A 16,009-nucleotide genomic window follows, 5' to 3' on the forward strand; every position below is an offset into this window, starting at 1 on the left:
CAAGTCTCAAAGAGATACTTGTACATCTACATTCATAATAGCATTATTCACAATAGCTAAAGTGTACAGGGTGGAAAATATTCAAAAACTTCGTGGGAAATATATATTATTAAACTAGCATGGATTTCAAATTTTTTGCATCTAACTCAGAGTTTGATTTAATTTTTCCACCCCTGTCATAGAAGCAACCTGGATATCCATCTGCAAATAAATAAATAAGCAATATGTAGTGTATACACACAATGAGATATTACTCAGCTTTTAAAAAGAAGGAAATTTTGGGGGCCAGCACATGGAGTGGTGGTTACAGTGCTAGATTCCACATGGCAAACTCCACAGTTCAAGTCTCAGATCCAGCAGCTTGAAAAACACACCAGGCACATGTGTGTGAATACCCAAAATCCCAAGAGGAGAATGGAGAAAGGACTGAAGAATGGCCATTCCCACAGGGGTGTGATTTCTTTCTCTCTCTCTCACCCCGCCCCAGCAAGCTCACGTGCCCAATAGCGAAAATTTAAAAAAAAAAAGAAGGAAATTCGGACACATTCTTCAATGTGCATGAATCTTGAAAACATTATGCTCAATGTCAGTACAGTAAAAAAAAAGACAAACTATTATGACTCCACTTAGACAAGGTACTTAAAATTGTCAAATTGGGGACCGGCAGGTGCCATGGTGGTTAAGGCACTGGATTCTCACATGGCTGACCACTGTTTGAGTCCTGGACTCAGTAGCTTGAAAATCATACTGGGCGCATGTGCATGTGTGTCCAAAATCCTGAGAAGAGAATAGAGGAGAAGGGACTCCGCCCCCAAGGGGTGGGAGTGTGATTTCTCATTTTCTCTCTCTGTGTCTGTGACAAGCACACGTATCCTGTGGCAAAAACCTTTACAAACACTTTTTAATCAAATAAAATGGTCAAGTTCATAGAGACAGAAAGTTCAATGGTGGTTGCCAAGGGTTGTGGGGGAGGAGAAATGGGCAGTTACTGTGTGATGGGTACAGAGTTTGTTTCACAAGATGGAGAACATGGAGATAGAGGGTGGTGATGGATGCGTTAACATTATGAAGGTGGCCCAGCAGGTGGCATGGTGATTAAGTGTGCTGGACTCTCACAGGACTGACCATGGTTTGAGTCCCAGACTTGGTGGCTTGCTTTCTCATTTTCCCTCTTTCTTTCTCTCACTCTGACCCTCTCTGGTCAAATCTGAATAAATAAATAAATGTTTTAAAAAATTCAAAGGTATAAAAACTGTATCTAGCATCTTTTCTGACCATAATAGAATCAAACTTGAAATCAATTACAGAAAAAGCCCTCAAAAATTCACAAATCCATGGAAACTAAACAACCTACTCCTAAATGACTTTACGACTAGAGAAGAAATTAAGACTGAAATCAAAACGTTCATAGAAACCAGTGATAATGAACAAACAAGTGTTCATAACCTATGGGACAGAAAAAGCAAATATAAGTTCACAGTAATTAGTGCCCATAAGAAAAAAAGCAGAAAAGTGGTAAATAAACAACCTAATGACACAACTCAGGGAACTGAGTTGGAAAAACAACAGCAGCAATAAAAAAAAAAAATTCCAGGAGAAAAAAAATAATAAAGATTCAAGGAGGAATAAGTGAAATAAAGAATAAAAGAACTATACAGAAACGAAACCAAAAACTTTGAGAAGATAAACAAAATTCACACTCCATTAACCAGATTAATCAAGAAGACCAGAAAAAGGAACCAAATAAACCAAATCAGCAAGGAAACAGGTGTTCTTACAGCGGATATAACAGAAATACAAAATGTCATCAGAGAGTACTATGAGCAGCTATATGGCAACAAGCAAGAAGACCTAGATGAAGTGGACAAATTTCTGGACACATGTAACTTACCAAGATTGAACCAGAAAGAAATAGAAAGTCCGAATAGACCCATCACAAACAATGAAATTGAATCAGTAATAGTCTCCCAACATGGACGAGGTCAGGTCCTGATGGCTTTACTTCTGAATTTCACAAAAACTTATAAAGAAGAAGTAACCCCAATTCTTCTTAAATAATTTCTAAAAATTCAAAAGGAAGGAACCCTCTTGAATTCATTCTATAAAGACTCCATCATCTTAATTCCAAAAACAGACAAGGAACATGAAAATGTAGCTTACATCATATTAAATGGGGAAAAGCTGAAAGCCTTTCCACTAAAAAACTGGAACCAAACAAGGCTGCCCACTTTCTCCACGCCTTTTAAATATGATACTGAAAGTTCTAGTCAATGCAATGAGACAACATATTAAAAAGTTTATACAACATGACCAAATAGTATTTATTCCAATGATGCAAGGATAGTTCAACATAGGCAAAACAATAAATGTAGCACATCATATTAACAAAAGGAAAGGTAAAAACCATATGATCATATCAATCAATGTAGAAAAAGTATTTGAAAAAAAATCCCTTCATGATTAAGACTCAGCAAAATCGGCATAGAAGGAACATCCCTTAATACAATAAAACTCACCTATGAAAAACCCATAGCTTACATTATACTGAATGGGGAAAAGCTGAAAGCCTCTCCACTAAAAACTGGAACAAAACAAGGCTGCCCACTTTCTCCATATTTTTTTAACACAGCACTGGAAGTTCTGGCAAATGCAATGAGACAAGAGAGTCAAATTAAAGGTTTCCAAATAGAAAAAAAAGTGAAATTATATATATTTGCACATGATATGATGCTATACATAGAAAATCTAAAAGAACTGAAACACACCCCCGGGGCTCCTCTGATGCACCTGGAAGGTCATGATGGGGTGAGCCTGGGTCTTTCCCTGGTTTCCCTAACAATGGTCTCAGGAAATTCTGAGTCTACTTTTCCAGCTACAACCATGGAGGGCATTCAAGAGAAGAAAAAGAAGGTTCTTGCTGTGGCAGAAACTAAGAAAAAGGTTCCTGCTGTGCCAGAAACCCTTAAGAAAAAGTGAAGGAATTTTGTGGAACTGAAGATCAAGTTCCTGAGAAAGAAGTTTGCTCTAAAGATGTGCTCTAAAGATGCTTTGAAAGGCTAGGAGGAAGCCCATCTATGAAAAAGCTAAGCGCTATCATAAGGAATATAGACAGATGTACAGAACTGAGATTTGCATGACCAGAATGGCAAGAAAAGCTGGCTACTTCTGTGTACCTGCAGAACCCAAATTGGCATTTGTTATCAGGATCAGAGATATCAATGGAGTGACCCCTAAGGTTCGAAAGGCGTTGCAGCTTCTTCATGTTTGCTAGATCTTCAATGGCAGCTTTGTTAAGTTCAACAAGGCCTCAATTAACATGCTGAGAATTGTGGAACCATATATTACACAGGAATACTCAAACCTGAAGTCAGTAAATGAAAGGATCTGCAAGTGTGGTTATGACCAAATCAATAAGAAGAGAATTGCTTTAACAGATAACTCTGATTGTTCAATCTCTTGGTAAATTTGGCATCATCTTCATGGAGGATGTGATTCATGAAATCTATACTATTGGAAAAAGCTTCAAAGAAGCAAATAACTTCCTGTGGTTCTTCAGATTATCTTCTCCACAAGGTGGAATGAAGAAAAGACCACCCATTTTGTAGAAGGTGGAGATGCTGGCATCAGGGAAGACCAGATCATAAGACTTATTAGAAAGATAACTAAGGTATCCACTGTGATAATTTTTATAATCTGGTCAGTACATAAACAGAGTGACTGTTTTCAGACTGGGAAAAAAAAAAGAAATTCTGAAAGGAGTACTATATCAAGAAAACTAAAGACAGAAATAAGAGAGAAAAAAAGAAAAAAAAAAACACCACCAAAAAAACACCACCAAACAAACCAAGAATATGAACAATTTCATGGTAGGGACAAGACTGGTAATATCGATAATGTTGAATGTTAATGGATTAAATTCTCTGAGCAAAAGACACAGATTGGCTGACTGGATTAAAAATCAGAAACTCTCCATCTGCTGCCTACAAGAAACCCATCTCATGGATAAAGACATACATAGATTAAAAGTGAAGGGCAGGGAACTAGCAGTTAGTGTAATGGCTATGTCGCTGGACTCCGATGTAGTCGACCGCGGTTCGCATCCCGGACCCGGTGGCTTAGAATTCACGCCGGGCGCGTGTGCGTGTGTGCCCGAGATCCTGAGAGGAGAATGGAGGAGAAGGGATTGCGGTGTGACCATCCCCCCTGGGGGGTGATTTCTCGCTTTCTGTCTCTATGTCTCTGTCTGTCTGGTGAGCGCACGTGTCCTATAGCAAAAAACCTCTCCAAAAAAAAAATGAAGGGCAGAAGACACCTTCATGGCTCCTGAGAATTAGTGATTTCAGGGGAATAAGTGAAAGGAAGATTTTCCACTGATAATTCAGCCTCCAGCCCACAGACTCAAGTGGTAGGAAGACTTTTAAGCCTCCTGTCTCTCTCTGTCTCTGTCTCTCTCTACCTTTATTTCTGTCTTCTGTTTTGGAAATTTTTTCTTTCTAAAATTTTTAAAGGTAAAGCATTTTCTTGGCTTTCAGCTCCACCCTTTCCTTTTTCTTGTTAACGATCCCCTCTTCCCCTCCCAACTGAGGAGAGACAAGAGAGCAGGACTTGAGAAGACACCTCCATGGCTCCTGAGAACTAGTGATTTCAGGAGAATAAGCGAAATGAAGATTTTCTACTGATAATCCAGCCTCCAGCCCACAAACTTGAGTGATTGAACTTCAAGTGTGGTAAGAAACACATCATCCATCAGATGACTAGAAACTACTGCAGGGCCACAAGAAATATGGGAAAGCAAGAAAATATCTCTCCTCCAAGGAAAAAGAATAACTTCAATGGAAATCATGGAAATGTCCGATAAAGAATTTGGAACATTCATTATAGTTAAGCTAACAGAGATGGAAGAGAAGAGAGACAAGGAACTGCAGAAGAGAAAGGAGAAAGGAGCTGATGAGTTCCAGAAGGTGAGAAAATTCTTGCAAGATCTAAAAGAGGAATTACACACTTTACAAAAGAATCAAATGGAATTGTTAGAGATGAAGGCTATAATACAGGAAGTAAAAATATCTCTTGAAAGTATTAAAAGCAGACTAGATCATACAGAAAATAGAATCTCAGAAGTAGAAGAGAAAGTTGCTGGCCTAGAAAAATCCACCACGAAGACTGAGAAAATTGCCCCAAAACTTGAGAATAATAAACGAGAAGTACTAGATAACATCAAACGTCCAAACATTCGGATAATTGGCATTCCAGAAGGCAAAGAGACTCTTAAGGTCATTGATCTTTATTCCATGAAATCCTGCAAAAATACTTTCCAAACCTAGAAAGGCACTCAAAGATCCAGTCCCAAGAAATACAAAGGACCCCAAATAGAATCAACCCAAGAAGATCTTCTCCAAGACACATTATAGCCAGACTGACCAAAACCACAGACAAAGACAAAATACTAAGATTGGCAAGAGAGAAACGGCAAGCTACCTACAAAGGATATCTCGTCAGACTAACAGCAGACCTCTCATTGGAAAAAATGTGAGTGAGGAATAAATGGGAAAATATATTCAAAATGTTAAGGGAAAAGCAATTTCAACCAAGAATACTGTACCCGGCAAGATTATCTTTCATATGGGAAGAAAAGACAAGAACATTCTCACATAAACAAAACCTGAAAGAATTTACCAGCACCAGAACAGATCTCCAAGAAGTTATCAAGGAGCGCTATATCAGGAAAATTAAATGCAGACACACAGAAATAAGAGAAAATGGCCAACTTAATTGCAGGGACAAGTCTGGAGCTGAATATTACATCCCCGAATTCAACCAGAAGATCGAACCACAACAGAAGATAAACTTCATGAGACTGAACTGGTAAAATAGCTTTCTGTGATGTTTGACTAAAATATTGCTTTTCTTCTAGGCTTTGTTGTCCAGTTTTAAGAGTTTTTGTCCTGTCTTGAGTTGTTCAATAGGTTCATGTACCTAATATTTGAACAGAATACTAACCTGTTTCCAGGCTTTAATTTTTAAGCAAATTTCTTTACCAATTAAAAACTGCTTTTCTTGAAATTACCCACTGAACTTGCAATTGAAAATAGTTAGATTATTTAAGAAGTTGTGTGATCAATAAAATGTGGGAAGAAAAAGAATGGAAGACAACTGTAGACACCAGAGATAGTGTGAGAAGAAGGTGGGAAAGGGCATAGGGTCAGACATAGGGATATATATATATATATGAAATTAGAAATGGAAAATTATTGATGATAACATGCATGATTAAGCCACTATGCAGTATACTCTGGATGGAAAATCACATTTTGTATGCTGTGACGATGCTAAGGCAATGAATGTAAATTAATTAATTAAAAAAAGTTTCAGGGGAAATAAAAAACCATGAAAACTTTCTTGAAATTAAAAAAAATGCATATTTGATGATTGCAATAAGCTGTATAGCCTCAGCTAGGTGCTACTTTATAGTATGTTCATTCTATTCACTGAGGTTTATGCCTGATGTCAGACTTGTGTTCATGGATATATATATATATATCCTGTGCTTGCTATTGGAAATGTTTAGAGTAAGATCATTCATGAATCAATAAAATGGGGGGGGGAAAGTCATATAAAGCAAACATGGATACCAGAGACAGTGTGGTAGGAGGGTGGGACATGGCAGAAGGTGAGAGATAGGGAATCAAGGATGGCAAAAAAAGCAAAATATACAGGAAACAGGAAATGGAAAATTATTTGTTGACAATAACACGTATGTTGATGTGCTTGATTGAGCCAATATACAGTGTATTCTGGGTGGGAAATCTCATTTTGTATGCTGTAATGATGTACAGTGAATGACTGTAAATAAATAAATTTAAATAAAAAAATAAAAGTGAAAGGCTGTAAAAAGGTATTTCATGCAAATGAAGACAAAAACAGAGTGTCAGTCGCTACACTAATTTTGGACAAAATGGGCTTTAAGACAAAAACTATAAGAGACAAAGAAGGGCATTACATAGTAGTAAAAGGGCTAATTCACCAGGAAGATATAACGCTTATAAATATCTATGCACCCAACTCAGAAGCACCCAAATATGTGAAGGAAAGACTGCTAGATCTAAAAGGAGAGATAGACTGTAACACAATAATTGTTGAAGATCTCAATGCCCCATTATCTCCTTTAGACAGGTCAATGAGGCAAAAAATAGGCAAAGAGATTCAGGACCTAAATGATATAATAAATCAGATGGACAGACATATAAAACACAAGCTACACAAGTTACAAGTTTCTACCTATAAAACACAAGTTACACATTTTTCTCAGCCCCGCATGGTATGTTCTAGAAGATTCACCACATGATAGGGCACAAAACCAGCTTTTACAGAATTAAAAGCGTAGGATTTATCTCCAGCATCTCCTCCAACTATGATGGAATTAAATTTGATATTAATCTCAGGAAAAAAAACTCCTAAAAATATATAAATACATGGAAGTGAAATAACCTACTTCCGAATGACTTCACAACTACTAAAGAGATTAAGACTGAAACCAGGGACCAGCAGATGGCATAATGGCTATGTCGCTGAACTCCCATGTAGTTGACCGCGGTTTAAGTCTCGGATCCAGTGGCTTAAACTCACACCAGGTGCGTGTGTGTATGCGTGCCCAAGATGCTGAGAGTAGAATGGAGGAGAAGGGATTGTAGCATGGTCATCCCCCCACCTCGGGACATGATTTCCCACTTTCTGTCTCTCTGTCTTTTTGTCTTTCTGGTAAGAACAGAAGCTCTATGGCAAAAATCTCTCAAAAAAAAAAAAAAAAAAAAAGACTGAAACCAAAGATTCTTGGAAACAAATGATACTGAGTACACATGTTTCCATAATCTATGAAACACTGCAAAAGCAGTCAGGAGAGGAAAGTTCATAGCAATTAGTGTGCATAAGAAAAAGATGGAAAAGTGGCAAAAGGACAACCTAACATCCTGCCTCAGGAAATTGGAAAAACAACAACCAAAAAAATCCAAAAAATGCTAGGAGAAAAGAAAGAATAATGATTCAAGCAGAAATTAATGAAATAGAAAACAAACAAACTATGTAGAAAATAAATGAAAGCAAAAGCTGTTTCTTTGAAAAGATAAACAAGATCAACAAACTAATTAAGAAGAGAGAAAGGAACCAGATAAATCAAATTCACAATGAATCAGGCAACATTACAACAGACATAATAGGAATACAAAACATCATTAGAGGATACTATGAGTGACTATACACCAACAAACAAGAAAACCTGAATGAGATGGACAAATTCCTGGATACATATAATCTACCAATATTTATTCAGAAGGACATAGAAAACCTGAATAGACCCCTAACAAGCAATGAGACTGAATAAGTAATAAATAACCTCCCAACAAAGAAAAGTCCACGTCCCAATGGCTTCACTGTTGAATTCTACAAAACTTTTAAGAAAGGGGTAACCCCTATTCTACTCACACTGTTTCTAGCAATCCAAAAGGGAGAAACCCTTTCAAATTAATTCTATGAAGCCTCCATCACCCTCATTTCCAAAACAGATAAGGATACAACAAAAAAGGAAAAGCACAGAACTATATCTCTGATGAATATAGATGCAAAAATTCTCACCAAGATACCTGCTAACCATATTCAACAGCATATGAAAAAGATTATTTATCATGACCAAGTAGGCTTTATTCCAGGGATGCAAGGGTGGTTCAACATACACAAAACTATAAGTGTAATACACCACATTAACAGAAACAAAGATAAGAACCATATAATCATTTCAATCGATGCAGAAAAAGCATTTGACAAAATACAACATTTATTCATGATTAAGACTCTCAGTAAATTCAGCATAGAAGGATCATTTCTCAGCATAATAAAAGTCTTCTATGAAATACCTATAGCTAACATTGTACTGAATGGGGGAAGAGCTAAAAGCTTTTCCACTAAAAACTGGTACAAGACAAGGCTACCCATTCTTTCCACTACGATTCAATACAGTACTAGAAATCCTAGCTAATGCAATCAGACAAGAGAATGAAATAAAAGACATTTCAATAGGGAAAGAAGAGCTGAAATTATCTAGGGAAAGAAGAGTTAAAATTATCTCTATTTGCAGATGACCTGATTGTATACCTAGAAAACCCAATAGTATCCATGAAAAAACTGCTCAAAGTAATAAATGCATAAATAAAAGTGGAAGGATACAAAATTAACTTACAAAAATCTATAGCATTTTTATATACAAAAAACAAGCAGACAGAGACAGAATCGAAGAAAGTAATCCCATTTACCATAGCCACAAAAAGTATAAGATATCTAGGAATAAAACTAACCAAGGAAGTTAAGGACCTCTATAAGGAAAACTATGAAAATAATTTTAAAAATAACTAGAAAATTACACACACAAACAGAAAGTGGAAGGACGGCCCATGTTCCTGGATTAGGAGAATTAATACAATCAAAAAGGCAATCCTATCCAAATAAATCTACATATTTAATGTGATCCCTATAAAATTTCGTAAGGACCTCTATAAGGAAAACTATGAAAATAATTTTAAAAATAACTAGAAAATTACACACACAAACAGAAAGTGGAAGGACGGCCCATGTTCCTGGATTAGGAGAATTAATACAATCAAAAAGGCAATCCTATCCAAATAAATCTACATATTTAATGTGATCCCTATAAAATTTCGAGAGACATTCTTCACAGATCTAGAAGAGATAATCATACAATTTACCTTGAATCATAAAAGACCACGTATTGTCAAAGCCATCCTGCACAAGAAGAGTGGAGTGGGAGGCATCTCTCTCCTGACCTGAAAATATATTAAAAAGCTGTGATAATTAAAACAGCATGATATTGGCATAAAAACAGACATAAAGGCCAATGGAACAGAGTAGAGACTCCAGAAATAAACCCTAAAATGTACAGCCAACTGATCTTTGACAAAGTGTACCAGTCAATCCAGTGGGAAAAGAAAAACCTCTTCACAAATGGTGCTGCAAAACCGGGTATCCACCTGCAAAAAGACGAATCTGAACCCCTATCTGTCATCATTAACAAAAATCAACTCAAAGTGGATCAAAGATCTAAACCTGAGACTGCAAACTATAAAACTGCTGGTGGAAAACACTCGAGAAAATCTGGGAGACATTGGGATAGGCAAAAACTTGTCAAGCAAGACCCCCAAAGCACAGAAAATAATTCCCAAAATAGACAGGTGAGATTACATCAGATTAAGAAGTTTCTGCACAGTAAAGGACACAATAATTAGTATGAATCAAAAACTCTCAGAATGGGAGAGAATTTTTGTTAACTATGCCTCAGATAAGGGACTAATAACCAGAATACACAGGGCACTCAAGCATCTTACCCAGAAGAAAATGATTAACCCAATTAAAAGATGGGAAAATGAGCTGAATAAACAACTCTCTAAAAGATATACGATCAGCCAAAAAGCACATGAAAAAATGCTCAACGTGCCTCATCATAAGGGAGATGCAGATCAAAACCACAATGAGATATCACCTAACCCCAGTCAGAATGGCAAAGATTAAAAAAAAACAAAACAAAACATGATAAGTGCTGGTGGGGGTGTGGTGAAAGGGGAACTCTCCTGTGTTGTTGGTGGGAATGTAAATTGGTCTAGCCACTGTGGAGAACAATACGGACGTTCCTCAAAGACCTTCAAATAGAACTACCATATGATCCAGCAATTCTACTCCTAGGGATCTGCCCAAAGGACAGAACGCTCCATCGGAAAAGTACTTGCACGTCCATGTTTATTGTGGCATTATTCATGATTGTTAAGACATAGAACCAACCCAAATGTCCACAAATGGATTGAAAACTGTGGCACATATACTCCATGGAATACTATTCAGCCATTAAAAAACGAGATCCTGGCATTTGATAGAAAGTGGACGAACACGGAAGATTTATTGCTGAGTTAAGCAAGTCAGGCTATGAAGGAGAGACATTGTATGACCCAATTTAACATATACCGACTGTCTACACTTTATGGTAGAGACTGAAAGACGGAAGACATGAAAGTATTGGAAATTGTTATGGACACTGGGGGCAAAGTGGAAGGAGAGTGGGAGAGGGGAAGTGTATAGGAAGGGAAACTTGGGGGAAAATGGAGAAGACAGACACTTGTGGGACATGGATATGGTTTGTGGCCTATTGGCGATGTTATGTATAGTATTCTTAATTCATCTGATGTGTGGCATATATCATGTTGAGAAAAATCTCTTTACAAACCAAATGAAGTATAATGATTGAAGGTATAAATAACAATAAATAATAAAAAAGACATCAATAATAAAAATATCAAACTTGATCTCCATGGAAATCAAAGAATTTACCAGATACCAAATTTTGGAGTGGAATGAAGAGCTTAAAGCTCCTCTATCTTTATGACAGTGGGTTCACAAAGCTAAAGAATGTATTCTATTATCTGCCTATCCAAATCTCATTGTTCTCACTCTGATTATCCAGTAAGCTTTAAAAAAGGATACAGAGGGAACCAGCAGTTAGCGTAATGACTATGTCGCTGGACTCCCACGTAGTCGAACACGCTTTGCGTCCCGGACCCGGTGGCTTAAAACTCACGCTGGGCACGTGTGCGTGCGTGCCCAAGATCCCAAGAGGAGAATGGAGAAGAAGGGATTGCAGCGTGACCATCCCCCCTGGGGGGTGATTTCTCGCTTTCTGTCTCTATGTCTTTGTCTGTCTGGCGAGCACACGCACCCTATAGTGAAAACCTCTCAAAAGAAAGAAAGAAAGAAAAAGGATACAGACATATTCTTATTAACAGTGTATGACCTCTCAAAGCAATGGATCATCATGCGATTTCTGATGGAGTAATTCAGAGCTGGCATCTCTCAGAAAGATTCAAAACATGTAACCACTGACTTTTCTTTAACTTCTGCTCTGCTTTGAGAAAGGGAACAACTTAGGAGGATGACAATAATATTAAAGATATTATTTTAAAAATTAATGAAGTTCTGGCTCATAATTCAACAGTTCTGATCGTTCAAAGATGGATACGTGGTTTCTTAGAAAAAAATTGAGCCCTTTGTTTTTGTGTAAAAAAAAAACCAGCAGGAAAAAGTTCTCTGAGAATATGAAAAGACGCTCTTTCAGGGTATATTTTTCAAACCTGAAACTAAAAGAAAAGTTTGCACATTGGATACATAATTTATATACTCCTATTGATTTAAACAAGTCTAGTGAACACAGAAAACATGTTTCTTCTATTTTACATGAATTAAAAGCAAAAGATATTGGCATGAAATTTTAAAAACCAAGACATCTCATTCAAAAAGGTCAGGAGAAATCTGAAGGTGAAGAATTGGATACTAGTTTTACGATAACAGTATCCACACTACCCCTACATACTTCAGATTCATTGATGTATGTTATAGTACTGAGAGAGAAAAGATAAGATTATCTTCCTGTAGATGTTCAACGATTTTTCTTTTTTTTTAAATTTTTTTTCTTTTTTTGGGGGGAGAGGTTTTTGCTATAGGGTGCGTGCGCTCGCCAGACAGACAGAGAGAGACAGAGAGACAGAAAGCGAGATCACCCCCTAGGGGGGATGGTCACGCCGCAATCCCTTCTCCTCCATTCTCCTCTCGGGATCTTGGGCACACACGCACACGTGCCTGGCGTGAGTTTTAAGCTACCGGGTCCAGGACGCGAACCGTGGTCGACTACGTGGGAGTCCAGTGACATAGCCATTACGCTAACTGCTGGTCCCATGTTCAACCATTTTCTATCACTCATCATAAACCAGTAACTAAAAAAGAGACAGTGTTGGAGAGAAATATAAAGAGAGAGTCTTTTATGACACACAGAGCTGGTATAAAACTACAAAAACTTGATGAAATTGATAAATATCACAGAGAGAGAAAAAAAAAACTGTAATGCCATAAAGAAAATAAATGACAGCTGTAGCCATGGTACAAATGGCCAGAGAGAGAGCCTAACACTTCGTGAGTATTTAAGTAATAAAACATACACTGCACCAAAACTAATTGAAAACAATAATGAGGTAATTCAGAATGGTTTACAACAACTTTGGAAAGACAGATTCAACTACCTTGAAAAAGTTAGAGCTGGATGAACTCTGTTTCTAAAATAATGATGAAAATAGACAGATTGAAGAAGAATGAGGCTGTCCAGAAAAAGGAACAGCTGATTGTTCAGGAAAAACTAAAAACAGAAAAACATCAAAAGGATGTGTGAAATAAATTTAAACAAAAAAGTTTTATAAAAATTGGGTTGGGAGGTGGTATGGTGGTTAAAGGCACTGGATTTTAATAAATGTAATATAAAAATTATGATATAATAAATACAAATTTTAAAAAAGGATTTACTTAAAGGAAATATTTTAGGGATGAAGAAATTTATAAAAGACATTGTGAAGAAAAATTTGTTATTGATAGAATTGCCTTTCAAAAAACTTCTGAAAGACTTCAAGATGTTAAAACAAATTTTGCAATTGTGAAAGCCAATTAAGGCTTTAAAGTTCCCAATGGAAGGACAAAATGAACCAAAGCCAAATAACAGCCTATCATAATCTTAATGGCCATTATTTTCAGTTGGGGAACTCTGAAATAATACTCTGAATGAAGAAATACTCCATGTCATAGGATGGCTTTTTATATAAATCTTAAAAACATAAAAAAATAGTTAAAATAGTTCTCTTATTGGTCATGATTTGCATAAAATTGACCTGGCATATCAAAAAAATTCCTTATATATCCAGGTGCCCATGACTTCTTTATTATAGGCAATATTGTGAACACATTGCATATATTCATTCTGAGTACAGCAATTTGTAAACTATTTTCAGTTTCTCAGACAACTTAATGTAGCAATTTCTGCCTTTATCACTTCTTTTTATTAGGACACTGTGTACTTTGATCATTTTCATTATCTGCTTTCACATATTTAATTGTATTTCCTATTTATTTTGTTTAAACTGTTTCTGAGTTTGTTTTCTCAAAACAAAGGTTTCACCATTGCAGTAGTGACTCATGGTCTTACACAAATTCAGAAAAAATAAATGATAAAAAGTAATATAAGCATTTCTATCACCTTCTCAAGAGATAGAAAGACTTTTGCATATTTACTTTTGATGTATTGGTCTTTCTATGGGCATATGTAGACGTGAGGAAGAGAGAGAATGGTGAAGGCAGAAAGAGAGAAGCAAGAAAGCACACATTTAATTATATAATTATAATCATAAAGTATAAATAAGTTGTATCTATTAATTTTAAGTCCATTTAATACATAGTAATGGAAGAAAATTAGAAAAATATTAAAAAGATAAAAAATTGCTTTGTTAGAAAAACCCACAAAAAAAGCTCCTGGAAGTGATAAACAAATATAGTAAAGTGGCAGGATGCAAAGTCAACATACAAAAATCTATAGCATTTTTACACATCAACAATAGACAAATTGAGACAGAATTAAAGAAAGAAATTCCATTTACAATAACCACAAAATCAATAAAATATCTAGGAATAAACCTTAACAATGATGTCAAAAATCTCTAAAAGGAAAACTATGAAGCAATAGAAAAAGAAATTAAAAATAATACAAAAATGTGGAAAAACATCACATGTTCTTGGATTGGCAGAATTAATATAATCGAGATGACAATCCTACCCAAATTAATCTACAAATTCAAGGCAATCCCAATCAAATGACCAGAGATATTTCTCACAGAAATTAAAAAAAAAATCATAAAATTTGTCTGGAAGCATAAAAGGCCCCTTGTTACCAAAGCAATACTGTGCAAGGGGAATAAAGTAGGAAGCGTCTCACTTCCTGAACTAAAAACATATTACAAAGCAATAAAAATTAAAACAGCATGGTATTAAAACACACACACACAATCCCAGATAAACCAATGGAAAAAAATAATTCCCAAAACATACAGCCAACTAATCCTTGACAAAGGGCATAAGATAATCCAGTGGCAAGAAGAAAATATCTTCAGCAAATGGTGGTAGGAAAACTGAATATCCACCTGCAGAAGAATGAAACTGGATTCTTAAGTCTCACTACATTAAAAAAAAATTATCTCCAGATATATAATCTTTTTTATAAGCTGTTGGATACGGTTTGCTAGTATCTTGTTGAGAATCTTTGATTCCATATTCATCAGAGATATTGGTCTATAGTTTTCCTTCTTTGTCTTGTCCTTATCTGTTTTGAGGATAAGGGTGATAGAGGCTTCAGAGAATGAATTAGGGAGAGATTCACCCTTTTGGATCTTTAGAAATAACTTGAGCAGAATGGGGGTTAACTCTTCTTTGAAAGTTTTATAGAACTCAGAGCTGGAACCATCAGGGCCAGGGCTTTTCTTTGTTGGAAGGTTATTTATTACAGATTCAATCTCCTGGCTTGTTAGAGGCCTATTTAGACTTTCTATATCCTCCTGGCTCAATCATCATGATCAGGTAGGCTTTATTCCAGGAATGCAAGGTTGGTTCAACATATGCAAAACCATAAATGTAATACACCATATTAACAGGAAAAAAGACAAAAACCATATGGTCATATTGATTGATGCAGAAAAAGCATTTGATAAGACAACATCCCTTTATGATCAAGACTCTCAGCAAAATCGGCATACAAGGGACTTTTCTCAACACAATAAAATCTATCTATGAAAAACCATCGCGGAACCAGCAGTTAGTGTAATGGCTATGTCGCTGGACTCCCACGTAGTCGACTGTGGTTCGAGTCCCGGACCTGGTGGCTTAAACTCATGCCGGGAGCGTGTGCGTGCGTGCCCAAGATCCTGAGAGGAGAATGGAGGAGAAGGGATTGCAGCGTGGCCATCCTCCCTGGGGGGTGATTTCCTGCTTTCTGTCTCTATGTCTCTCTCTGTCAGTCTCGTGAGCGCACACACCCTATAGCAAAAAAAAAAAAAAAAAGAAAAGAAAAGAAAAAAAAAACCATCGGGAACATCATCCT

The 16,009-nt window shown here is 36.4% G+C and overlaps 1 pseudogene; it reads left to right on the top strand.

Annotated features, from left to right (window-relative positions):
• Window positions 1-3,142: 3,142 nt before the first annotated feature.
• LOC102479362 (leucine-rich repeat and IQ domain-containing protein 3-like) lies at window positions 3,143-12,461 on the top strand (annotated as a pseudogene).
• Window positions 12,462-16,009: the final 3,548 nt, after the last annotated feature.

Source organism: Tupaia chinensis, unplaced genomic scaffold (genome assembly GCF_000334495.1).
Source record: "Tupaia chinensis unplaced genomic scaffold, TupChi_1.0 Scaffold000067_2, whole genome shotgun sequence".
Taxonomy (NCBI): domain Eukaryota; kingdom Metazoa; phylum Chordata; class Mammalia; order Scandentia; family Tupaiidae; genus Tupaia; species Tupaia belangeri.